This window comes from Coffea arabica, chromosome 2c, assembly GCF_036785885.1.
Source record: "Coffea arabica cultivar ET-39 chromosome 2c, Coffea Arabica ET-39 HiFi, whole genome shotgun sequence".
Taxonomy (NCBI): domain Eukaryota; kingdom Viridiplantae; phylum Streptophyta; class Magnoliopsida; order Gentianales; family Rubiaceae; genus Coffea; species Coffea arabica.
The window spans coordinates 52,826,860-52,853,656 of NC_092312.1; the positions used below are offsets into that span (position 1 = coordinate 52,826,860).

At 38.1% G+C, this 26,797-nt stretch overlaps 2 long non-coding RNA genes across 2 annotated transcripts; both read right to left on the reverse strand.

Annotated features, from left to right (window-relative positions):
• Positions 1 to 7,481: 7,481 nt before the first annotated feature.
• On the reverse strand, positions 7,482 to 11,149 carry LOC140035345 (uncharacterized). The gene is made up of 2 exons (XR_011839481.1): positions 10,488 to 11,149; positions 7,482 to 10,300 (listed from the first exon to the last, which is right to left on the reverse strand). It is a non-coding gene; the product is annotated as an uncharacterized lncRNA (long non-coding RNA).
• An 8,164-nt stretch (positions 11,150 to 19,313) lies between these two features.
• LOC140035346 (uncharacterized) lies at positions 19,314 to 22,942 on the reverse strand. The gene is made up of 2 exons (XR_011839482.1): positions 22,265 to 22,942; positions 19,314 to 22,077 (listed from the first exon to the last, which is right to left on the reverse strand). It is a non-coding gene; the product is annotated as an uncharacterized lncRNA (long non-coding RNA).
• Between the last annotated feature and the right edge of the window lie 3,855 nt (positions 22,943 to 26,797).

Here is a 26,797-nt window from a genome sequence, read left to right on the forward strand (position 1 = left end):
AATACTTACCCAAAATACCGAAAGTAGTACGAAAGCAAAATCGCTTCGCGCGTTCGCTAGTAGTGGGCCCCACCGGCTCCGCCTAGCTCACCGCTGTCTGAAATAGAAGATTTTATCACAAACGGCCACTAACATGCCCAAAACAAGCAAAACGGCAAAACGACACGCGCGCACGTAAATATGACGGACGGAAACGGAAACGGCAGATTTGATACTCATTTCTAGTTTACCCATAAGTTGAGCTACGAATATCGGATTAAGGCGTATGAGATGCCAAATCGAAGCTTAAAGGATGAAGAACAACTGTTATGAAGACATCCAGAACTGAAACTGGAGGCTTCAGTCCCAAATGAACCAATCACAATCACTTACGAAATCTGGCCAATGCACAAATGGTCAGTTTTGAGTGCGAACTGTTTTCTATGCTACACATGGTCAAAAGAGCTGAAAATTAGCAGTTAGATAGTTCATTCCAAATGGAACAACTTTCATGAAGGTCGGAAATCCAAATTCGGAACGGAAATTGGTCATCAGGACCAAAACAGATCTGACCAGAAAATGGTCATCTTCACAGCCAGGCCTTATTTGCTCGGCTATATCTCAGGTTATATAAATCCGATTCATGAAATTCCAAGGGCGTTGGAAAGCTCTGATATAAGGCTATAAGTTTGGTGTTTTGGTCGCAAGCCCAAACAGCTTGTAACCCAGTCAAATGTGAAGCCAAAGTTCCAGTCGTAAACTTTCCAAAAACGTAACAGAATTTGCTGGTCAAAACAGGTCTGAGTATTTCGTTTATAGCTCAGGATATACTAATCCGTTTAACCTGAAAATTTACAGGGATATCCAGGACTTAAGGGGATACAATGTTGAAGAAGGAAACTTTGTCCAATTTTGAATGTAACAAGGTCAAAAATGCAAGACACTATACCAGAATTGCAAAACAGGATCACAAACCGTATTTGACCTTAATATGCGGTAATGGCACCAAATTCACTACGGTTATCGGATGGGGGTTTAAGACCCACCATTTCGAAGCTATGGAACAGGGCTACAACAATGTAGAAGGTCACTCAGTCCAAATCCTAGCACAACTAGGTCAAATATGCAAAATACGAACCCAGAATTACCAAAACAGGTTTACAAATCACACAAAACTGTAATCGGTATAACTCAGTCTATACAAGTCCAAATGCCGAAATTCCAAAGGCATAAGATAGCTAAGACATCCAGCTACATTTCATCAGAAGACACTAACTTCAAAATCCAAACCAATTCCAGTCAAAACAAACGATTACAAGCGCAGTTTTCACATTCTGAGCAACCCTGGACAGCAACAGTAAAAACGACATAACTCACTCTACACATATTCAAATGACCTGAAATTTTGCACGCACTTCAAACTCATCAATACCTACAACTTTCATGTTTTAAGCCAAGGCCAATTCGGCCTCTAACATGGTGCAATAAATTCGAGCAGAATGTAGCTTCATGAACCCTAACTTTCCAAAATTTATTCCAAATCCAAAATTGGTTGCAAATATCAATCATTTCCATCCACTAGAGTCATAACCCCTCATTATCAATCATCATAAACAACCACAACACCATAATCCAATTAAACCAGAAAAATCATCAATAAAATCAAAACTTCACCAAATCACTTCAAACCAAGAAGATAAAACCAGAAATTTCAGCACTTTAATCACTACTAATCATATCTTAAGCATCAATAGGTGTAGGTGGAAGTTTAAGCTTTACTTACCAAGTAAACAAGAGAGGGGAAGATGTTGGACACCTTAGCTCTTCCAAAAAACTTCACTAAAACACTCACTAGCACCAAATGGAGGAATTTGATGGAGTAGAAACTAGCTTAAGCACTTGAGTTGGATGATTTGAGCTTGTTGGAAGCTAAAATGGTGAAGAGCTCTCTTCCTTTCTTCCTTAAGGTTGGTCGGCCAAAGAAGAGAAAGAAATGGTGATTTTGTGGTAAATTTTAAGATATTTAACCACTTGGTCAAAAGGTCAAAACAAAAGAATAAAAATCATAAAGTCCACCCAATGATCTTGTGACACTTGGCATCTCATTAAATGCAATTCAATCCTTTCTTTTCTCTCTCACATCAATCATTTCACACACTCTACTTATCTCTTAACACCCGATAAATTTTACACAGTATCCGGAATTTAACCTAATTGGGCGAATTTTTCCGAACTTTTCGCACTAGTGGGTCCCACGTCCAATATACGTTCTTATTTTCTCAAAAGCTAACCGATACTTGAAAAATCATCTATAACCCATATTTACTCATGAAAATTATCCTGGAGATTTTCCTAATAAAGAAAATGCGGAAAAAGGCGGGCGATAAATAACTCCACTTAAACTTTCTAATATTGTAACACTAGAGGTTTGCTAATCATTCAAACTTACTAAACCTTTGTAATTAAAACAAATCCTATATTTACTTACGTCAAGGCACACACTAGAATACCGAATATAAATTATAGCTTGAACCTTATAATAATAATACGTAAACTAGGATTTCTAAACTTAACCGAATTAGGGTTTCTTTCCTAGCCATAAAACCCTATTTTTTCCATACCGACTATCAACTAACCCTAATATCGACTTACGATCGGACTGGGGCCTCACATTACCTAAATCACGCAACTAGCCTCGGTTAGGTTGAAAGGGTGTCTTGGATTTTATCTTTGCCTTCCTTTTTTTCAAATGTGACTCCCGAATCTTTTTCTCTGATTTTCGAAGATTTGGAATCATTTAAAAAGGATTTTTTCTACTTTTTTCTTTAAAAATTCATTTTAGGTGACTTGGTATACCTTAACTCAATACCAAGTGGCGACTCCTATTTTTTATTAAAAATCCTTTTTAAACTATTATTTTTGGGTTAAAATCATCGCACTTTTAAGTCCCATTTAGCCTATTTGTGTGACGCCCCAAAAGAATGAGTGCGAGAACCCAACAATTTTCTAAGTTTCTAGGGTTTATTTTATTGATCGCCCGCCTTTTCGACATTTTCTTTATTAGAAAATTCCCCAGATAATTTTATTGAGTAAATATAGTTTTTAGATGATTTTTCTAGTATCAGTTAGTTTTTGAGAAATTAAGAACATATATCGGACGTGGGACCCACTAGTGCGGAAAGTTCGGCAAAATTCGGCCAGTTAGGTTAAGTTTTGGATACTGGGTTTATTTTACCAGGTGCTAAGAGATAATTAGAGGTTGTTCTATGGATGAGAGTGGAGAGACAAAAGGATAACCATGTATTAATTAAAGTGACAAGTGTCACTTGGAGAATTGTTCTTACTTTGACCACTATTCATTACTTTACCAAATAAATAAAAAATTGACCCAAAAATCACTCAAAAATCCCAAGCTCTTGGCCGGCCACTCTTCAAGAGAAAAGAAGAAAAATGTTTTCAAATTTCTTGCTCCAATCTTGCCCAATTCAACAAACTAACTGATTAAACTTGAAAACTTTCCATAAAAACGTCTCTTTTAGTGATTGTGAGGTGATTAGTGAAGTGGTTTGGGAGACTAAAGTGCAAAGTTGCTCCTTTTCTTGTGTTGATAAGGTGAGTGACTATGGAACCCCTCTCTTCTATCTAATGATGTTTTAGTACTCTGTCTTAGCTTTTCAACGCCACCAAGAACACCTCAAACGCATCTATGAAGCCTGAGTTATGGCCAATATAGTTGCATCTATTCTAAACTCAGCATTCTGCCGTGTTTCTTGTTTTAGCCTCTGTCCATTTTGATAACGTACGAACTGGGTGTTAACCTCTTCATAAGAAATGTAGATCTTGGTCTTAGTTTCGAAACGGTATAAAGTTCATTCAAATCCGAGTCCCGTAGCTCCAGTTATGACCAAAACAAGATCGGTTGTCAGAGCTGCCTTCGAATGTGGACAGTTCTGACAGGAATGTTTGGACCCATTTTCCTCCATGCTCTGTATTGATTCAGCTTTTGGTCCAAATATGAACGTTATAGCCTTATGTCCTAGATTTCCAACGCCTTTGGAATTTCTTGATTTGGATTTGTGAACTGTGAGTTATGGTCCAGGAAACAAACCCTGTTTGTCACCCTAAGACGTAAATTTTTGGTACTATTTTCATAATTTCGACCTGCTTCCATTCAGATATAGATTAAGGTGTCTTCAGGAGAATTGTAGCCCTTCCTCATAGCTTCGAAACGGTGTCTCAGTCACCTTGATCTGACATTCCTAACCTAATCTTTGATCAAAACAGTTTGAGATGGCGGATTTGGCCGTTTCCGTTTGCCGTTCCGCGCACGCGTGTGTGTCCATCTTGCCGTTTCCGCACTTGCGTGTGCCAATTTTTGCCGTTTTGCTTGTTTTGGGTCTATTAGTATCTGTTTGTGATATAATGTGATAAATCTTCTATTTCAGACAGTCGTGAGCTAAGCGGAGCCGGTGGGCCCACTACTAGCGAACACGCGCGAAGTGATTTTTGCTCTTGTACTACTTTTGTATTTTGAGTAAGTATTCGGGCCATTTTGTATATAACTTGTTTAAGGTGAATGAAAGGGTACCTAGACGAGGGTGTACTTCATCGCACTCGACCTAAACCCTAATTTGCATGCATATTTATACATGACAAGTCTAAATGAATTATTTTGGGTTTGAACCCCTTGAGCTTGGAGCTCGGGGAACTTTCGTGAGTTCGTGAAATATGTTGAAGTTGTGGGCCCGGTCTCAAGACCTGGATGGACTATTCGAGCCGGTGGGGGCTTGGTCGGAGCCAGTCCAACCTAGTCTGAGGTCACCAAGTTCGTAGGTTCTAGTTGTGAACCAAGTTTGTGACCCGAGCTTGTGACTCAAGCTCAAGTTTGTGATTTCGTTCACCCGGACAAGTTTGTGAGGTGACTGGCCAGTGAGGGTGATAAGGTGTTCGGTGGGTGTACAAGTGGAGTTCTACGGACCTCATTTATGGTCGACGGAGTGTCGACAGGAGATCACGCATGGCAAATGACTTGGCTTTGGAGCCAACCTGTATCCTTCATTTGTATTGTTGCTTTTGCACTTGACTTGATATTTTTGTGAAGTAGTTGTTTATTTAAATGTGAAATTTACGCTTTTACTACTGTTTACTTACTAAGTTTCTAGCTTACCCTGTTTTCTTTGTTTTCCTTAGCAGGGGACGACGCGGGGAACTTTGGGACACTGCCGCTAGTATAGTTAGGTTTAGTTTGTATTAGTTGGACAGTTAAGATGTTCCTTTTTGTTTTGGTGATTTGTATAAGGACCCACCTTAGGGTCCACTTTCTGTTGGTTGTTATTATAATGTAAATAGTGATTTGAATAGCTACTTTTTGGAATGTAGGCGTTAGATATATTGTGAATAGTACGCTTGTGGGTTTATCTAGTCTTATTATTTTGAAATTTTGAGTCCTGGCGCGAGTTAGGCAGGCATCCCGCCGATATCCTAGGATTCGCCCTTTGGAGAAGCAGGGGCATCACAATTTTCTTTATTCATTTTCTAAAAATCACAAACCAATTTTTATTGAAAAATAAATCAAAAATCCATTTTTATAAACACTTTATTTTTATTTAAAAATGGGGCACGACAGCTTGGCAACTCCACTAGGGATAAAGAGAGTCCGAGCAAATTTGATTTAGTCAATGTCGCGCCCCACTTTTTGATATAGGTGTGAAAGTGGTGTGTGTGAGATATGTATGTAAACGTGTGAAAGTGAAAATAAAGGCCGTGGGATTGTGAAATGCGACGGTTTGGCCAAATAAAAGTTCAAAAGGATTTTTTATATGAAAAATGGAGTCGCCACTTGGTATAGAGTTAGGGTGTACCAAGTCACCCAAAAATGGTTTTTGTTTTTTGAACGAAAAAAGTAAACAAACCCTTTTAAAACTTTTAGGTCTTCGTAACCAAAGAAAGGGATCGGGGGTCACATTTGATAAGGAAGAAGGCAAAGGTAAGGCCTAAGGCACTTCCTTACCCTAGCCAAAGCTAGTTGCGTGACTTAACCCTACATTTTCTAATTTTTCTACCCAAGGTATGTATCGCATGTTGGATATGACTAATGGATGCAAAATGGAAAAAATGCAATCCTAAATCTAAAATGTTTCTTATGAGGCCTTTTGGTCCCAACCACATAAATTGTGGTGGCCAATAAGGAAAGCTCTCATAGAAGTCGTGATTAATGCAAATGAGGACTCGAGTGTAAGTGTGCAAATGTGAGAAAATAAAGGTGTTTGTGTGTGCAAATGGATTAAAATATAATAGTAGATACATATAAGTGCAATTTGAGTGCCATTTGTGAGATAGAAAAATGAATAAGTGATAGGAAGAAAGTGGTGAGAAAGTGCAGATTGAGAAAAGTCTAAGTAGTGAGAAAATGTGACTAAAAGAGTGAGGAGGTGATATAAAAAGAATGCAAGTGTATGACCCTAAAGGAATGCATCAGGTCGGGCACGGGAAGGACTCTTAACTTTACGACTTTGATTTTCCCTTGGATTAGAAGAAAGAACTAGCGTGCTAAAGCTATTTTGTAGCCAAACTCGCTCGTTTCCCTTATCGAAAGGGGACTCTCAAGCAAATGTACCCTATAACTAGCATGAGGATGCAAAAAGCCTAAAATGAGGGGAAAAGGATTGGAGGAGCATGCCAAATGATAAAAACTAAGAAAAATGCATGAAATGTAGTGAACATGCAAGTATGCACTAACAAAAGGGGGACGGCCTATTGGGTCTAGTATTGGACTAGCCATTTCTATAAATTCCTAACGGAATAATGAGCCACAACTAGCATTGGACTAGTATGGTGACGTACATTCATCCATCACATTCATTCATGGCTATGGAAAGCGAGTAGACATGTCAATCACCTACGAACACATAGCACATAACACTTAGCATGCTCGACTAGATGCAAGAACCTAATAAAGCAAATTAACACATAGCAACAAAGGCAAATAACCAAGCTAATGAACCTATTACATTTGCTAGCTAGGCACACGTCTTCAATAGGTCTTCATCAAATGCTCTCCAAGCTGTCGCGCCCCATTTTTTTGGAAAAATGAATAAATGGTTTAAAAATGTATTTTGTGATTGGAAAATGAATCGTGATTTAAAAGAAAAATGGGTCTAAATGGGGGTTTGAAAATGCGACGATTTGACCCAAAATTATAGTTTAAAAAGGGTTTTTGAAAAAATGGGAGTCGCCACTTGGTAATGAGTTAAGGTGTACCAAGTCACCTAAAAATGAATTTTTTAGGAAAAAGTTATAAGAAACCCCTTTTAAACGACTCCTAGTCCACGTAAACCAATGAAAAAGGTTCGGGAGTCACATTTGACGAAGGGGAAGGCAAGGATAAAAATCCAAGGCACCCCTTCGACCTAGCCAAGGCTAGTTGCATGATTTAATCAAAGATTTTCTTGTTTTAACCAAAGAATTTATTACATTTGGATGCACTACGTGAATGCAAACCCTAGACCTAGGGGTATTGGGGGAAATTTCCCTTCAAAGGTTGAGTGGTGCCAATCACATTAATTGTGAAGCCCAATAACGATCCTTTGAAGAAGTCACGAATAATGCAAGTGGGATGCAAATGAAGGGAATGCATGTATGCAATGTGAAGGCATGAGTTTGAAAAAGTAATAAAAAACAAAGATGCATAAGTGAAAATGTGCACGTGAGTGGGCAAGGTATGGTATGTGCAATGGTAATATGAAGTGCATGTGTGCAAGTGATGGGATAAAAAGATGTACGTGTGCAAATGAGAGAAGAAATGTTCGTGTGCAAGTGAAGGGATAAGGGTATACGTGTGCAAATGAGAGGAAAAAATGAAAGTGCAATGATAGAGTGGATGCATGAACCTAGGGAATTCATGCATAATGGGTACGGGGAGACCTAAATCGTGACTCAATTTGCCCTTTGATAGAGAGGATACAAGCGTGCTAAGGCTTAGAAAAAGCCACACTCGTCTATATCCCATATTTAAGGGGACTCTCAAGCAAATGAACCCTATAACTAGCATGAAATGCAAAAATCCTAAAATGAAAGGAAAAGGGGTTCGAGGGGCATGCCAAATGGTAAACTAAAATGCATGACATGTAATGATCACGCAAATATGTACTAACGAAGGAAAATCCCTAAGGGTCTAGCGTTGGACTAGCCCATTCTATGAATTCCGACTAGCGTTGGACTAGTGGAAACGTACATTCATCCATCACATTCATTCAGGGATATGGAAAGCGAGTAGACATGTCAATCACATAGCACATAACACTTAGCATGCATATCTAAATGCCAAAACCTAAGAAAACGATTAAACATATAGCACATAGACATGCAAGACACATAAGGTGATTAAGGCCCTAACTATTACATTTGCTAGTTAGGCACAAGTCTTCAACAGCTCTTCATCGAATGCACCTCCAAACCCTATCTATTACAAGCCAAGAGGTGTACACATACCCCATAAAGAATAACTTAAATAAATAAAAAAAACAAAAGTAAATGACATAAATAAAAGAAATTAAGGAAAGGCTAAAAAAGCAAAGTAGACATGTATTTCTCACGTAGCACGTTGGTTCACATAGGAGAGACACAAAAAGGGATAAAAGAAAATATACCGCCCTTGAAATGAAGCTCTAATGGAGTGAAATCAACTTATTTATCCTCCAAAATAAAAGAAATGGTCAAGGTACCAATTTATTTGGCAAATAATCACAAAGGATAAAAAATAAACATGAATTTGAATCAATTAAATCATGTCAACAACCCACATTTAAGAAGTCAAAAGAAGAAAGGACTTGATTGCAAAGATTGACAAAATTTGGGGCCAGATTTAAAGAAAAAATAAAGTCCAAGGACTTATGTGCAATTAAAATAAGGACCCAATTGAAAGAGGTTGAAAATATTCAGGGCCATAGTACAATTAAAGAGAAATTCAGGGACTGATTCGCAACTTCAATTATCAGATTTTTAATCAAGCAAACTGTTGGGCCATTTTATTTGTTTGGACCAGACTCACTTGGCCCAACAGAAAACCAAGCAAAGCAAATGGGTTAGTCTAATATTCTGATCCTAAGAATGATCCAATTAAATCACAAACCCAATTCTAAAACCCAACAAAAAGTGTTGGGCTCTATCTTTCTAAACCCGCGTCAGAAACCCAACAAAATAAACTAAAACCACTTGCTTGAGCCCAAACAAAAAAAAAAGTCCAAATCAAACCAAATTTTATTTTTATGAAAAGTCCAACAAGATAAAACCCAATTAAAAATTGCTAACCTCTGATTATGCATTAAACCCCAAAATTAATCTATCCAAAGTCACCAAAAATCGCATTAAAGAAGGAAACATTTAAAAGGACAAAAATTGGTTAAATTATCTAATTCTCTGGGCCAATGCAGAACAAAGGGCAACTTGAAGGGTTTAGATGTAACAAGAACAGGGACCCAATTGAATGAATTATAGCAGCTTGGGGGGGCAAAAATGTAATTTTTCCTTTTGATTTCATGCATGTATACGTAGAAGGACCATTCTTTTCTTTACTTTGAGCTGCAAATGAAAGCTGGAATCTGCAAATTTCTGCCGCAAACTTTGGCAGCTTTGAGCCATGCGTATTTCAAACCAGAAAAGAAAGGAAAAAACATGCAAATGCTGGAGAATTCAATGCAAAATGGCTCGACAATCCTGCTCTGCATTTTCCAGCAAACATTCATCCCAAATTTTGGAAAATCATGCAAAACATGTAAAGAAAAAAAGAAGGAAAAAAAAACAAAAGGCTGCTGCAACTTTTTTTAAGATTCCTACACCATTTCTGCCATGACTTTCTCTCCATCTCATCAGGCAAACAGGTTCACTAGATATCTGGATTTAACTCTCAGCTATCAACTAAAACAATAGCTAAATTTTGTTGCAGTTTTAAAGCAAGAAGTCTAAGCAGACCGACAGGGATAAAAGGAGCTAAACAGCAAAAGAATGGGAAAAATGCAGCAGGAATTTTTTCTACAACTTGCTGTGAAACATTACCAACAAAACATCAACTTTGAACCCAAAACAACCACAGGATGCAACCCCAATCATCAAACAAGCCAAATATTACACTTTATTGCAAGATTTCTGGTTGCTGGGTTTCTTTTTGCAAATTGCAGCGCATGAACTTAGATACATTTTCAGAGGAGCTGGTCGTATAAATGCCCTTTCCTTTCAAAGATGACATCTTGCTACTAAAATGCAGTCCAGGAACAAAATAACAATGTCGAACAGATTTGGAACCCAACAAAGTATATCCCGTAACCTAGGAACAAAAGATCGCAGCTTTACGACTATCGGTAAGGAAATAGCTACTGTAATCCAGACTTTTCCATGCTCACGGACTCAAAATCAAGAGAGACAATCAAAAACACCAAGTAAACCCCTGATTTCATAGACACAGATTTAGTAACAAAGATTGTCCATAGGATAAAGTCAAGAAAGAACCTTACAGCGTTGTTTTTCTGATGAATTTTATCGGCAAAAACTTGAGTAGCAACCCTCTTCGTTCTTTTTGATTTGACCAGAGACCTCAAAGCTTTGCCCAGCCGTGACCTTCTTGGTTCTCCTCCTCCTTCAAGCTTTCTCAGCCTTCAAGCCCTCTAGTGTTTTTCTTTTCCTCTCGCTGCTGTTTTTATCTAGCCCGATGTCCGATCTTCCCCTTCCTCATCTCTTTTCCTCTTGCGGCGCCCCTTTTCTTTTCTTTTGCTCTCAGATTTCTCCCTTCCTCTCATCCAGCCATCATAAACTCCACTCTTAGCTTCCTCTCGAAACTCCCTCAGCTATCCTTCTCTCACTCTATCTATCCCCTTTCCCTTTTTTTTCAGCCCCGGATTTTCAATCCCTTTTTTATCCAGCCGTCCCCTTCAATCCCCTTGGTTCCTTTCTTTTCACTGTTAACCTTCCCCTTCTCCCAGCCGCAAGCCTTTTTTTCTGATTTTCTTAGCCGTCTCCCCCGATCTGATTCTCTCTAGCCCACCGACTCTCTCTCTGTTAGCTCAAAAACCTAGCCCCCCTCCTTCTAGATTCATCCCCCCTCCAGGTGTCCTAGACACCTGGCCTCTTCAGCCAAAAATTTCCCCCAGGACCTCCCGCAACTTTCATTTGCAAGCTGCGGCAAAAATGCAGCTTTTGGCTTCTCTCTTTTTTTTTTTTTTTTTAAAATTAATGATTTAACAAAAATAATAGTAAACTAAATAAAACTAAATAATAACAAAACAACAATTTTAATCAAAATAAACAAACTAAAAATAACAAAATTACCATTTTCGACCTTTTCTTTCATTTTTCCATTTTTCATCATTTTCCATTTTTTCAAAAATAAATTAACAAAAATAAACCGAAATGCCAAAAGATTGAATTTGAACGTATTTTTGTGAACAATTTTCCTTTTTTCCTCTTTTTCATGATTTTCTTTTTCCCCTTTTTTCATTTTTCACTTTTCCTTTTTTTTCTCTAAAAATTCTACGCTAAACTTACAAAATAAAAACTACAAAAACAACTAAAACTAAAAAGGGAATAAAACTAAAATAAAATAAAACCTAAAAGGGCTAGACAAACACATAATGAACTAAAACGCAAATCATCTAAACACAAAGCATTAATTCAAAATTTGGTGTCTACAGTTTGCCCCTCTTTGTCTGAGTTTTGAAAAAACTTGAGACAAAGAAGTAGACACCAAATACCTACCTGCTTTATCTGGTGGCGAACGTCATGAACGGTGGACGTTTTTAGAAATGGGGACTGACCCCTCTTGACAAAACTTAAAGTGTAATTGATTTAGATCAGGAAATTAAAAGCGGGACCGGCCCGAACAAAAATTAAAAATGGGACTGGCCCGAACAGGAATTAAACGGGACTGACCCGAACAGAATTTAAACGGGACTGACCCGAACAGAATTTAAACGGACAGAATTTAAACGGGACTGACCCGAACAGAATTTAAACGGGACTGACCCGAACAGAATTAAAACGGGACTGACCCGAACAGAATTTAAACGGGACTGACCCGAACAGAATTTAAACGGGACTGACCCGAACAGAATTAAAACGGGACTGACCCGAACAGAATTTAAACGTGACTCGAACAGGAATTTAAACGGGACTGACCCGAACAGAAATTAAACGGGACTGACCCGAACAGAATTTAAACGGGACTGACCCGAACAGAATTTAAACGGGACTGACCCGGACTGGAATGTAAATTTGGGATAGACCCACGGGATAGACCCGGACAGAAATTTAAATTTGGGATAGACCCACGGGATAGACCCGGACAGAAATGTAAAATTAGATGAATTGAAGTGAGATGGAGTGTTGGTGGGATGAAAACGCGCACGTTAGTGAGATAAGCTCGATGCTAACGGCGGTAGGATGAAAACGCGCACGTTAGTGAGATAGACTCGATGCTAATGGCGGTAGAAATGAAACACGCACGTTAGTGAGATAGACTCGATGCTAACGGCGGTAGAAATGAAAACACGCACGTTAGTGAGATAGACTCGATGCTAACGGCGGTAGAAAGGAAAACACACACGTTAGTGAGATAGACTCGATGCTAACGGCGGTCGAATGAAAACACGCACGTTAGTGAGATAGACTCGATGCTAACGGCGGTTGAAATGAAACGTGGTTGTCAAGAGTGGGGAATGGAAAGGTGCGTGGCGGACACTAAGCTTTGCCAACAAGAAATGAAAAATGGATTTTCAAGAAATAGGAATTTGAATTTGATTTGATTTTGATTGATTTTTTTTCCGATTTTTTGATTTTTCGTTCTTTCTTTTGCTGATTTTTTGATTTTTTGATTGAGAGAGACTTGTGGAAATAATTTGCCCCAGTGATGAATTGGTCAGTGAAACGACATCTGAGCCTGACGGGGTGTGGACGGTCAGCGGGATTAAACCCGGTCCTGCCGAGATTGGCGGGATAAAACCCGGTCCCAATGTGAGATAAGCGGTCAGCGGGATTAAACCCGGTCCTGCCGAGATTGGCGGGATAAAACCCGGTCCCAATGTGAGATAAGCGGTCAGCGGGATTAAACCCGGTCCTGCCGAGATTGGCGGGATAAAACCCGGTCCCAATTTGATAAAAACGGTCAGCGGGATTATACCCGGTCCTGCCGAAGTGAGCGGTCAGCGGGATAAAACCCGGTCCTGCCGAAGTCAGCGGTCAGCGGGATAAAACCCGGTCCTGCCGAGATAAGCGGTCAGCGGGATAAAACCCAGTCCTGCCATCCAATTGGTCAAGAAATTGAATTTGATTTGCCAAGAAACAATCAATTAAATTTGATTTTTCAAGAAACAAGAATTTGAACTTGATTTTTGACTTTTGAAATTTGAATTTTCGAGAGAATCTTTTTCAAAATAATTTGCCCTCAGTGTAGGGCCCTTTTTCCCTTCTTTCTTTTCTTTCTTCGGCGTTGGCCTTTCACATCACCAGGTGCTTGTTCGTCGATTTCAACTATGAATACCTGCACAGGGGGCTTACAAAAATATGACATGCACTTGAATTTCATGAAAAGAAACAGCGTGATTGATTTGAAAAATGCATTATTTGATTCTTGGACGAAATCCTCAAATGAACTATAAAAATTTTGCCCCAGTGTGGGCTTGTTTTCACGAAATCTCATAACAAAAATTTGCCCCAGTATGGGCCATTTAATTGCAAAAATTTGTTTGGATGACTTTCCATTTACTGAACATAGTAAGAAACTATGTTTCCAAAAAGAAAAACTTCATGACGAATTTTTTGAAATAAAACCAAATCACAGAGGATTTCTTCCTCATTTTTAGCATCTGTGCTTTGGGTAATGAGTCACCATTTTCAGTTGGCTCATCTTTTCGGGACCAATCAAGCGACTTTATTTTTGAAATGGCTAAGGAAATGGGAAGTCAGAATTTGTCTCATTTTTGTGCCCCAGTTGTATGGAATCCATCAAATGTCACATCTTAGTGAAAGCAAATAGTTTGTCACCCTCATTTCTTAAGAAAACGTAGTCAACATGCAAGCTTCTAGGCTTGTAACGTATGGACAGAAGTGATAGCTAAACATGTGGAAAAGGGTTATACCCTTATGATCACAAATGATTTGATGAATTTCTTATGAGCATGATCCTCCCTTTGGATTGTCATGAAGGAATAAGTCAACGATGGACTTTATTGGCTTGTAATGTGGCTTGAAAACGATAGTTAAAGAATAAGACTTTCAAGGATATTGTACCATAGATCGCCTTTTTCCAAAAATTGTCCGTATTTTGAACTCAAAAGATTTCAGACTTTGTTTGGATTTTCTCATCATTCCCCAGGGACTTCCACGTCGAATTTTTCTGCATTTTCTTTTCCTTTTTTTCGTTTTTCTTTCGCCTCTTTTCTTTTCCCTCGAGCTGATGGGTTTCCACACGATGAATAGCGTCATCCCCATACCCAAGCAGTTCAGAAATACAGCTAAAATTTTCTGGCATCAGAAATTTTCTTGACAGGGCCATTGCAAAGAACAGAAGTCAGGACTTTCGGCTTTTGTAATGGGGTCAGGTGGGGTGCTAGAAAAGTTAAGACTTGAAGGCAGATTTCAAGAGTGGTTTAAGTAATCTGAGATCGCATTGTTGTGCCAACCCTATTTTAGGGCTAAGTCAGAATTTGCCCCAGTTTATGCTCAATTGAGGCTTTTCACTTTCATTTTCTTTTTTCTTTGATTTTTTGGCCCTTTGCCATTCTTTTGAACTTTCACAAAATTTGCCCCAGTTTATTTTTGAACTGAGGTTCTCTTTTCTTCTTTTGCTTTTGATTTTGTGGCTTTCCACTTTTCACTTCTGGGAACTTTTCCCTTTTCAACTCAAACTTGCCCCAGTGTGGGGTTTACGATTCTCAGGGGTTGCCAAACGAAATAATTTATTCTGATGGCTCAAAAGGGATAACTAGGGATAGAATGCTTGATCGGAAAAGAAGAGGGTCTGACCTTTATTCTGTTCCTTACAATAACGCTGAAAGGAAACCTTCGTTAATGCGAAAATTTTTGCATGTATCTGAATGAACTGACTGAGGATGACTTCTGTTCGTCCATATCCGTGAAACATAGAGAATCCACCGGACAACCTTTTTTCCTTCTCTTTTCTCTCTTTTTTCTTTGTTCAAAATTGAAGCCCAAGTAAAAATCAAATCTCCCCAATCTCCTTTCCCCAATATGAGGTGCGATCATAGGTGCACTCGAAAAGAACCACCGATTTTAGCTCAAATGAGGATGCAAGGGGTAAATTGTGTTTAGATTGTAGAAACGATGGCCAAAGCATCATTCTTACGCTCCATGATAACCAAAGTAACAGATTGCTCATTGAAAATTCATTCCCTTTTTTATATTTGAAAATTTTCCAATGTAGGGTAGTGAGATTTAAGACTCTTATTTGAAACGAATTTATTCTTTCAAAGGCTCAAAGGGGAGAGCAACTGATAAAATCTGTATGGATAGAGAAATGAACGCTTGAAGTATCATTCTAAATTTTCAAAACAAACAAGAATAATGCACATTTTTGCTTTCACTTAGATGTGAATTGATTCTGGTTAAACCGATGGGCATCTTTCTAAGCAAAGTTCGCTCCAATTTGCGATTTATCAGTCAATGTGACTGATTTTATTTTGGGGTCAATAGAAGTGACAAAAATATGAATGTGCAATGAAGGAGAAAAGGTATCTCATTGGGTCTTTTGAGTGACCACTCTTATTTTTTGAGCACGTTTATTGTGTAACTCAGATCCCCAATCTAGTGTACGCAAGGATTTTAGAAAGCATACACTTGTGAATTTTCAGGTTGGAGGTTGAAAAATCTCAATTTTAGTCTTATTTCTTGAAATTCATCATGAAATCTTCAATGCAAAAGAATGAAGTGTACATGAATATATACAAAACAATAATTGTCCAAAACTTTATTGCTGAAAAAGCTTAAAACAAAATTCCCGTTTATTTACAAAACAAATGAGAGAAGAAAACTTCTAAAGAGCTCCCCATATATACACTTTCTGACTGCTTTCTTTTTTGGAAGAAAAATGCATTAACAAAATCCAATATACAGACTTTTCTTTGAAAAACAATTATGGAATCTCTTAGAAGCTCTTAGCCTAGAGCTTTCAGATGGATCTTTCACGTTTCCATTGTAGGATCTGCCCAAGAATCAAATAATACTTTTCGAACTTTATCGGATCAAAAATTGTTATCAGATATAGAAAAATATTTTCACCTTATTGAAACACATTTTCATGAATGCAGGGGAAGGGGAAAAACAAAAGAAAAATAACCCGAGTTAGTAAGCAAGACTGCAAAATCGGTATGCATGTCCTATGGGGGAACCCTTTTCGTGCCAAGGGTAGGCCTAGCATGAAAATGCAATCCTCTAGGGTAGGCACCATACAATACCTGATGAATCCGATCAGTTGATTGGGTGAAAAAAAAAATGATTTGAAAGATTTGGCCTCCAATTGGAGTGAAAAGACACATTTGTCCTAAAAATTAGGACAAAGTCCGAATGGATTGCTTGCCTTGATTGACACAAAAAATGACGTGTAAAAGAGATTGCAATGTTTAGACTAGGTCATTCAGTGAACCTTAGACCGAAACCCTAAGAGAGGGAAATCTGGTCAAATGCATAGGATGAAATTGATGGTTTATTCAAAAATTGACTAGATTACCTTAAGAAGGATAAAATGGTCAAATGCATTGAATGAAATTTGATTATTTATTCAAAATCGAATGGATAACCCTAAAAAATGAATTAAATGAATCAAATGAACTAAATGAAATCAATTGATCAAACGCATTGAGTGAAATGATGATTTATTCAAAATCGACCGTATGACCCTAGAAAGGGTAAATTGGTCAGATGAATTGAATGAAATTGATTTATTCAAAAATTGACCGAATAACCCTAGAAAGGGTAGATTGGACAAATGGACTAAATGAAAACTTGATTTATTCAAAATTGGTTCGATTGCCCTACCAATGGGTGAATTAGCCAAATGAAATGAAATGGAGATTGATAACTTATGCAAAAATCGACCAAATCACCCTAAAAGGGTAAATTGGTCCAATGAATTGATGACTTATCCAAAGATCGGCTGGATGACCCTAAAAAGGGTAAATTGGTCAAATGAATGGATGATTTTTCAAAAATCGACCTGATGACCCTAAAAAGGGTAAATTGGTCAAATGACCCTAAAAATGATAAATTGGTCAAATGAATTGACGATTTATTCAAAATCGACCGTATGACCCTAAAAAGGGTAAATTGGTCAAATGACCCTAAAAAGGGTAAATTGGTCAAATAAATTGACGATTTATTCAAAATTGACCAGATGACCCTAAATAGGGTAAATTGGTCAAATGACCCTAAAAAGGGTAAATTGGTCAAATAAATTGACGATTTATTCAAAATTGACCAAATGACCCTAAATAGGGTAAATTGGTCAAATGACCCTAAAAAGGGTAAATTGGTCAAATGAATTGACGATTTATTCAAAATTGATTATGAATTGACAAAATGGATCGACTGAATCGGCCGGCCATTGGTGGTTTCAGAAAATTAGTCTATGAGCCTTCTAAAATCACGATTTGGCCTCAATTTATTTATCGTCTCAACGATAAGGAATTATTTGTGAATTTCTTCAAATTAATGTCCTTTACGCAAGGGATTTTTACCAATTTTTGATGAAATGGCCAAAAAGTGATTATTAGATGCTCATATTCCAAAGATTACTCTATGAAAATGATCGGATCCTACCTTACCTTGTGCACTACCCCTTTGGATGGTACAAAATGTAAACGTGCAAGTCTCTTTGGATTAAGTATCCGAGACACAAGGTGGTTTATTCCTAGCACGGGATCGCCTAAATGGCATTCCCTTTCTAGGGCTTATGCATGATGCCATTTATTAAGGCAGTGTAAATATGCAACAAATATGGCCTAAAGGGCATAAATAATGCATCGGGGGGAAAAGGTCTAAAAATGAAATGTATTTATTGAAAATCAAGTGTAATAACTGAAATTTAAACATGTGAGTCATCTAGTGGGTAAGTCACTAAAAGAGTGCCAAAAGGCCTCTTATTGCTAAGGCCCATGAATGCAATCCAAGAAAACAAAAGAATGGTTAGTGCAATTGATAGTTCACATAACACATTGGAAGCAATTAAGAAAAGAAATACAATAAAAGCAAGTAAAAGGGGTGGAACCCCTTCCCTCGTGCCTAATGTGCTTAAAAGAGGGTGAGACTAACTCTAACCTAGGAAAATGCTAACATGGATGCATGAGGCTGGGGCTAACTAATGCAACTAGACTCGATAAGTCTCGGCTCCCAAGCCTTCAGACCTAAAGGCGAAGGGTCATCACCCCCAAGGCCCTTGGTCGGTGGCTCGAGTGATCCCTTAGGTAGCGCTATGGGCGCAGCGCACACCAGCCGCCTACCCAAGGCAATCGATCCTAATCCTACAAGGCGGTGTGGGGTAGCGCCCACGAAAAATAAAATAAAGTGGGATAACAATAAGTAAACGTGCACGTATGAAGTGTTCCCTATTTTGAGGGAAGGGGTCGAGAACCAATCGCAAGGCTCTAAGGGTGACACACACCCCCCCCAAATGCAATGCAAAGCGCGAAATCATACATAAATAAATCATCCATCCATCCAAACAATCGTAGGCGAATGTGTGAGGAAGTGAGTTGATACGCGAAATGCAAAAATCCTAAAAAAAAAGGGAAAAATGCAATCCTAAACATCCAATGTGATAAATGAAAAGGTTAAAAGAAGAAAAGAATTGACTAAATCGATTGCTTGGACTCTCGAATATCCCCAGTGGAGTCGCCAACTGTCGCGCCCCATTTTTTTGGAAAAATGAATAAATGGTTTAAAAATGTATTTTGTGATTGGAAAATGAATCGTGATTTAAAAGAAAAATGGGTCTAAATGGGGGTTTGAAAATGCGACGATTTGACCCAAAATTATAGTTTAAAAAGGGTTTTTGAAAAAATGGGAGTCGCCACTTGGTAATGAGTTAAGGTGTACCAAGTCACCTAAAAATGAATTTTTTAGGAAAAAGTTATAAGAAACCCCTTTTAAACGACTCCTAGTCCACGTAAACCAATGAAAAAGGTTCGGGAGTCACATTTGACGAAGGGGAAGGCAAGGATAAAAATCCAAGGCACCCCTTCGACCTAGCCAAGGCTAGTTGCATGATTTAATCAAAGATTTTCTTGTTTTAACCAAAGAATTTATTACATTTGGATGCACTACGTGAATGCAAACCCTAGACCTAGGGGTATTGGGGGAAATTTCCCTTCAAAGGTTGAGTGGTGCCAATCACATTAATTGTGAAGCCCAATAACGATCCTTTGAAGAAGTCACGAATAATGCAAGTGGGATGCAAATGAAGGGAATGCATGTATGCAATGTGAAGGCATGAGTTTGAAAAAGTAATAAAAAACAAAGATGCATAAGTGAAAATGTGCACGTGAGTGGGCAAGGTATGGTATGTGCAATGGTAATATGAAGTGCATGTGTGCAAGTGATGGGATAAAAAGATGTACGTGTGCAAATGAGAGAAGAAATGAAAGTGCAATGATAGAGTGGATGCATGAACCTAGGGAATTCATGCATAATGGGTACGGGGAGACCTAAATCGTGACTCAATTTGCCCTTTGATAGAGAGGATACAAGCGTGCTAAGGCTTAGAAAAAGCCACACTCGTCTATATCCCATATTTAAGGGGACTCTCAAGCAAATGAACCCTATAACTAGCATGAAATGCAAAAATCCTAAAATGAAAGGAAAAGGGGTTCGAGGGGCATGCCAAATGGTAAACTAAAATGCATGACATGTAATGATCACGCAAATATGTACTAACGAAGGAAAATCCCTAAGGGTCTAGCGTTGGACTAGCCCATTCTATGAATTCCGACTAGCGTTGGACTAGTGGAAACGTACATTCATCCATCACATTCATTCAGGGATATGGAAAGCGAGTAGACATGTCAATCACATAGCACATAACACTTAGCATGCATATCTAAATGCCAAAACCTAAGAAAACGATTAAACATATAGCACATAGACATGCAAGACACATAAGGTGATTAAGGCCCTAACTATTACATTTGCTAGTTAGGCACAAGTCTTCAACAGCTCTTCATCGAATGCACCTCCAAACCCTATCTATTACAAGCCAAGAGGTGTACACATACCCCATAAAGAATAACTTAAATAAATAAAAAAAACAAAAGTAAATGACATAAATAAAAGAAATTAAGGAAAGGCTAAAAAAGCAAAGTAGACATGTATTTCTCACGTAGCACGTTGGTTCACATAGGAGAGACACAAAAAGGGATAAAAGAAAATATACCGCCCTTGAAATGAAGCTCTAATGGAGTGAAATCAACTTATTTATCCTCCAAAATAAAAGAAATGGTCAAGGTACCAATTTATTTGGCAAATAATCACAAAGGATAAAAAATAAACATGAATTTGAATCAATTAAATCATGTCAACAACCCACATTTAAGAAGTCAAAAGAAGAAAGGACTTGATTGCAAAGATTGACAAAATTTGGGGCCAGATTTAAAGAAAAAATAAAGTCCAAGGACTTATGTGCAATTAAAATAAGGACCCAATTGAAAGAGGTTGAAAATATTCAGGGCCATAGTACAATTAAAGAGAAATTCAGGGACTGATTCGCAACTTCAATTATCAGATTTTTAATCAAGCAAACTGTTGGGCCATTTTATTTGTTTGGACCAGACTCACTTGGCCCAACAGAAAACCAAGCAAAGCAAATGGGCTAGTCTAATATTCTGATCCTAAGAATGATCCAATTAAATCACAAACCCAATTCTAAAACCCAACAAAAAGTGTTGGGCTCTATCTTCCTAAACCCGCGTCAGAAACCCAACAAAATAAACTAAAACCACTTGCTTGAGCCCAAACAAAAAAAAAAGTCCAAATCAAACCAAATTTTATTTTTATGAAAAGTCCAACAAGATAAAACCCAACTAAAAATTGCTAACCTCTGATTATGCATTAAACCCCAAAATTAATCTATCCAAAGTCACCAAAAATCGCATTAAAGAAGGAAACATTTAAAAGGACAAAAATTGGTTAAATTATCTAATTCTCTGGGCCAATGCAGAACAAAGGGCAACTTGAAGGGTTTAGATGTAACAAGAACAGGGACCCAATTGAATGAATTATAGCAGCTTGGGGGGGCAAAAATGTAATTTTTCCTTTTGATTTCATGCATGTATACGTAGAAGGACCATTCTTTTCTTTACTTTGAGCTGCAAATGAAAGCTGGAATCTGCAAATTTCTGCCGCAAACTTTGGCAGCTTTGAGCCATGCGTATTTCAAACCAGAAAAGAAAGGAAAAAACATGCAAATGCTGGAGAATTCAATGCAAAATGGCTCGACAATCCTGCTCTGCATTTTCCAGCAAACATTCATGCCAAATTTTGGAAAATCATGCAAAACATGTAAAGAAAAAAAGAAGGAAAAAAAAACAAAAGGCTGCTGCAACTTTTTTTAAGATTCCTACACCATTTCTGCCATGACTTTCTCTCCATCTCATCAGGCAAACAGGTTCACTAGATATCTGGATTTAACTCTCAGCTATCAACTAAAACAATAGCTAAATTTTGTTGCAGTTTTAAAGCAAGAAGTCTAAGCAGACCGACAGGGATAAAAGGAGCTAAACAGCAAAAGAATGGGAAAAATGCAGCAGGAATTTTTTCTACAACTTGCTGTGAAACATTACCAACAAAACATCAACTTTGAACCCAAAACAACCACAGGATGCAACCCCAATCATCAAACAAGCCAAATATTACACTTTATTGCAAGATTTCTGGTTGCTGGGTTTCTTTTTGCAAATTGCAGCGCATGAACTTAGATACATTTTCAGAGGAGCTGGTCGTATAAATGCCCTTTCCTTTCAAAGATGACATCTTGCTACTAAAATGCAGTCCAGGAACAAAATAACAACGTCGAACAGATTTGGAACCCAACAAAGTATATCCCGTAACCTAGGAACAAAAGATCGCAGCTTTACGACTATCGGTAAGGAAATAGCTACTGTAATCCAGACTTTTCCATGCTCACGGACTCAAAATCAAGAGAGACAATCAAAAACACCAAGTAAACCCCTGATTTCATAGACACAGATTTAGTAACAAAGATTGTCCATAGGATAAAGTCAAGAAAGAACCTTACAGCGTTGTTTTTCTGATGAATTTTATCGGCAAAAACTTGAGTAGCAACCCTCTTCGTTCTTTTTGATTTGACCAGAGACCTCAAAGCTTTGCCCAGCCGTGACCTTCTTGGTTCTCCTCCTCCTTCAAGCTTTCTCAGCCTTCAAGCCCTCTAGTGTTTTTCTTTTCCTCTCGCTGCTGTTTTTATCTAGCCCGATGTCCGATCTTCCCCTTCCTCATCTCTTTTCCTCTTGCGGCGCCCCTTTTCTTTTCTTTTGCTCTCAGATTTCTCCCTTCCTCTCATCCAGCCATCATAAACTCCACTCTTAGCTTCCTCTCGAAACTCCCTCAGCTATCCTTCTCTCACTCTATCTATCCCCTTTCCCTTTTTTTTCAGCCCCGGATTTTCAATCCCTTTTTTATCCAGCCGTCCCCTTCAATCCCCTTGGTTCCTTTCTTTTCACTGTTAACCTTCCCCTTCTCCCAGCCGCAAGCCTTTTTTTCTGATTTTCTTAGCCGTCTCCCCCGATCTGTTTCTCTCTAGCCCACCGACTCTCTCTCTGTTAGCTCAAAAACCTAGCCCCCCTCCTTCTAGATTCATCCCCCCTCCAGGTGTCCTAGACACCTGGCCTCTTCAGCCAAAAATTTCCCCCAGGACCTCCCGCAACTTTCATTTGCAAGCTGCGGCAAAAATGCAGCTTTTGGCTTCTCTCTTTTTTTTTTTTTTTTTTAAAAATTAATGATTTAACAAAAATAATAGTAAACTAAATAAAACTAAATAATAACAAAACAACAATTTTAATCAAAATAAACAAACTAAAAATAACAAAATTACCATTTTCGACCTTTTCTTTCATTTTTCCATTTTTCATCATTTTCCATTTTTTCAAAAATAAATTAACAAAAATAAACCGAAATGCCAAAAGATTGAATTTGAACGTATTTTTGTGAACAATTTTCCTTTTTTCCTCTTTTTCATGATTTTCTTTTTCCCCTTTTTTCATTTTTCACTTTTCCTTTTTTTTCTCTAAAAATTCTACGCTAAACTTACAAAATAAAAACTACAAAAACAACTAAAACTAAAAAGGGAATAAAACTAAAATAAAATAAAACCTAAAAGGGCTAGACAAACACATAATGAACTAAAACGCAAATCATCTAAACACAAAGCATTAATTCAAAATTTGGTGTCTACACAAGCCCTATCTATTACAAGCCAAGAGGTGTACACATACCCCATAAAGAATAACTTAAATAAAAAGCAAAGGTAAAAATGAAATAAATAAAAGGAATTAAGGAAAAGCAAGGGAAGCAAGTAGACATGCAATTCTCACTTAGCACGTTGGATCACATAGGGGAGAGACAAAAAAGATAAAAGAAATTATACCTCCCTTGGAGTGGTGTCCAAATGAAAGAAAAATGGCTTCAAAACAATAAAAAGGTCAAGGTACCACTTTAATTGAGAAAAACTAAAAGAAATGCGCAAATACAAAGCTCACTTGATCGTAAAGCTCCTAAAGTCATGACTTAAGTGCAATTGACAAAGCATGGTAATTAATTGAAGCAAAGCAAGCAATGAAGTCATAGAAGTAAAACTACCAAGGACCGAATTGAGGACATTACTCAATTGGTTGGGTCATAGTAAAACAAAGAGGGACTTGAGGGGTAAAAGGGCAATTAGTTTTTGAAGTTTTCATGCATGCAAACTCAATCTTTCGGCCAAATGAAGCTGTTTTGCTTCTACCATATCCGCTGCAAGCTTGCAACTTGATAACAAACCAGAAAAATGACCAAAACATTATAAACAGAGCCCAAGCCTCATCCATTTCTCTATAACCATCATTGACATAAATTTTATGCATGCAAACCAGAATTCGAACCAAGACCTCTGCTAAAAAGGATTCGGCAACTAGGGAAGTTTTCTACAATAAATTCTGCTGCAAAAATGCAGCTCCAAGAAACTTTCGGCCAGCAAGATTCATGGCAAGCCTTGATTTATTTCCAACCCAACATCATAAATTCAAACTAAGCAACCAATTTCACTAAACCAAACAGAAAACTTAGCAAGACATCATGCAAATCTGCTGCACAATAAGAAACCCAAAAAGAAACTACAACCTGGATAGGAGTAACAATGTGGGAAAGAAACTAAAAGCACAAGAGACTGGGAGAGCAGCCATGTATGATCGAAGTAAATGCAAAATTAAACCAGAAACAATCCAACATGAACTCAGATTCTTATGGGAACCACCAAGAGTTAAAAACGCAGCTTTATGCAAAAAACATGAGAAAAGTTCCTGCAGTTTAGAAGATGGAGCCTGCTGCAATTTTCATGGTTTGGTTCTTTACCATGACTGCGTTTAATCCAATGGAAATTTCTATCCCAACACAGCTAATATTCTATCAAACATCAAGCTTCGATCATAAACAAGGAAACATAACATTCAACACCCAATCATGCAAATTTCAAACCCAGAAATGCCGTTCCTTCTCGGAAGTTTTAGTGCCAAGACAGTCATGAAGGAATAGATTACAAAACAGGTATGCATTACCAAAAACACCCAAACAAATCTAATCTCCAAAACAAACTTCTAAAACTTCAATCCACACTTCCAATAAACCAACCCAGAACACATCACGTCAAACATGCCAGACCCGCTGCAAATTCAGCAACCAAGGAAAACAAAGTGGCTGCAACAAGCCAAAAGCTTGAAGCTTGTTGCAGTAGACTCTAAATCTGACTCTTAAAGGGTCCTAACAGCCAAAACAAAATGATACACGGACCATTTTTAAACAAAGCAAAAGGAAAACATGGAGAATGCATGGGGGAAAAAGCGATTGGCTTCTGTTTCGGATGAAATCTATGGTGATCTCATCCGAAACCAACTAAAGTTTACAGCTTCATCAGCAGACATCCAAGACGACAGCCATGACACAGATCCACCACCTCTCAAGATGCACAAATAAAACGTGAAGGAAGAAAACTCACCGCAAATTTGGCAACAAAACGATTTAACATTCAAATAACAGCCTGATGATTCATGACCAAAAAAAAATGAAAGGTTACCTTCACTCTCTTGAACCGTAGACAAACAGCGCCTGGATAGAGGAGCAATGAATCACTGACACAGGCCAAGCAAAACTGGGAAAAGTTCCACCTTTCTGCTGCGATTGCCCTCTAGATTCTCGATCACCTCTTTTCTTGTTAAGTTGTCGGTTTCTTCCTAAACCCTTGCCTGTTCTTGCTTTTCTTGTTCTTCCTTTCTTTTCTCTCAATTTTCTTAGCCGCCCCTCAGAACTTTTCTCTTAGTTGTCCGCCGTTCCTATCTCCTCTCCGTCCCTTTCCCTAGCGGTCGTTAGCCTCCCTTTGATGCCCTCTTGATTTTTCTTTTTTTCTTAGCCGTCAGCTTGCTCTCCAAAACCTCTCTGTATGCTCTCCTCTTTCTGGTCTTTCTTTTCTTTTTGTTTTCTCAGATTTTGCAGCCGCCCCCTCTCCCCAATATCTCAGCCGTCACCTCTCTCAAGCTTTTTGATCTCTTTCTTCCCTCCCTGTTTTTGTTTGCCTGAAGCTCTGCCAAAAAACTTCCCCGTTGTTGTTTTGTTTTCCTTTCTAGCAGCCGCCACTTAATGCCCCCCTCCAGCTGCGGCTATCTCTTTCCTTTTATATGGGGGAACCACAAACCTAAAACCCTCAGCTATCTCTCCTAAAATTGCAGCTAAAGGAGCTGCCCAGTCCTTCCTTGCAAGCTGCGACAATACGCAGCTTGCAAGTCGCGTACATTTTTTTTTTCAAGAAAACATTGAAATTAAATCACAAACAACTAAATCATATTTTTGAATGTTTTTCTTTCTTCTTTTTTTCTTTTTCGAGAAATTTTATGCTAGAAAGTTTAAAATAAAAATAAAAATAAAAAAATAAAAACTAAAAAGTGAATAAAACTTAACACGACAAATAAAAACTAAGAATTAAATAGTAAATGAAATTACGCTAAAAATTTGGTGTCTACAGTTTGCTCCTCTTTGTCTGAGTTTTGAAAAAACTTGAGACAAAGAAGTAGACACCAAATACTTACCTGTGTTATTTGGCTGCAAAATGATTCCAACGAACAGGAATTCTCAAACGGGACTGACCCGAACAAGTTTTAATAATCATGGGACTGACCCAAATAAAATGAAAATCATGGGACTGGCCCGAATAAAACGAAAATCATGGGACTGACCCGAACAAAACGAAAATTATGGGACTGGCCCGAATGAAATGAAAATCATGGGACTGGCCCGAATGAAATGAAAATCATGGGACTGATCCGAATAAAACGAAAATCATGGGACTGGCCCGAATAAAACGAAAATCATGGGACTGGCCCGAATAAAAAGAAAATCAAGGGACTGACCCAAATAGAATAAAAATCATGGGACTGACCCAAATGAAATGAAAATCATGAGACTGGCCCGAATAAACTTTTAATCATGGGACTGACCCGAATAAACTTTTAATCATGGGACTGACCCGAATAAGCTTTAAAATCATGGGACTGGCCCGAATAAGCTTTTA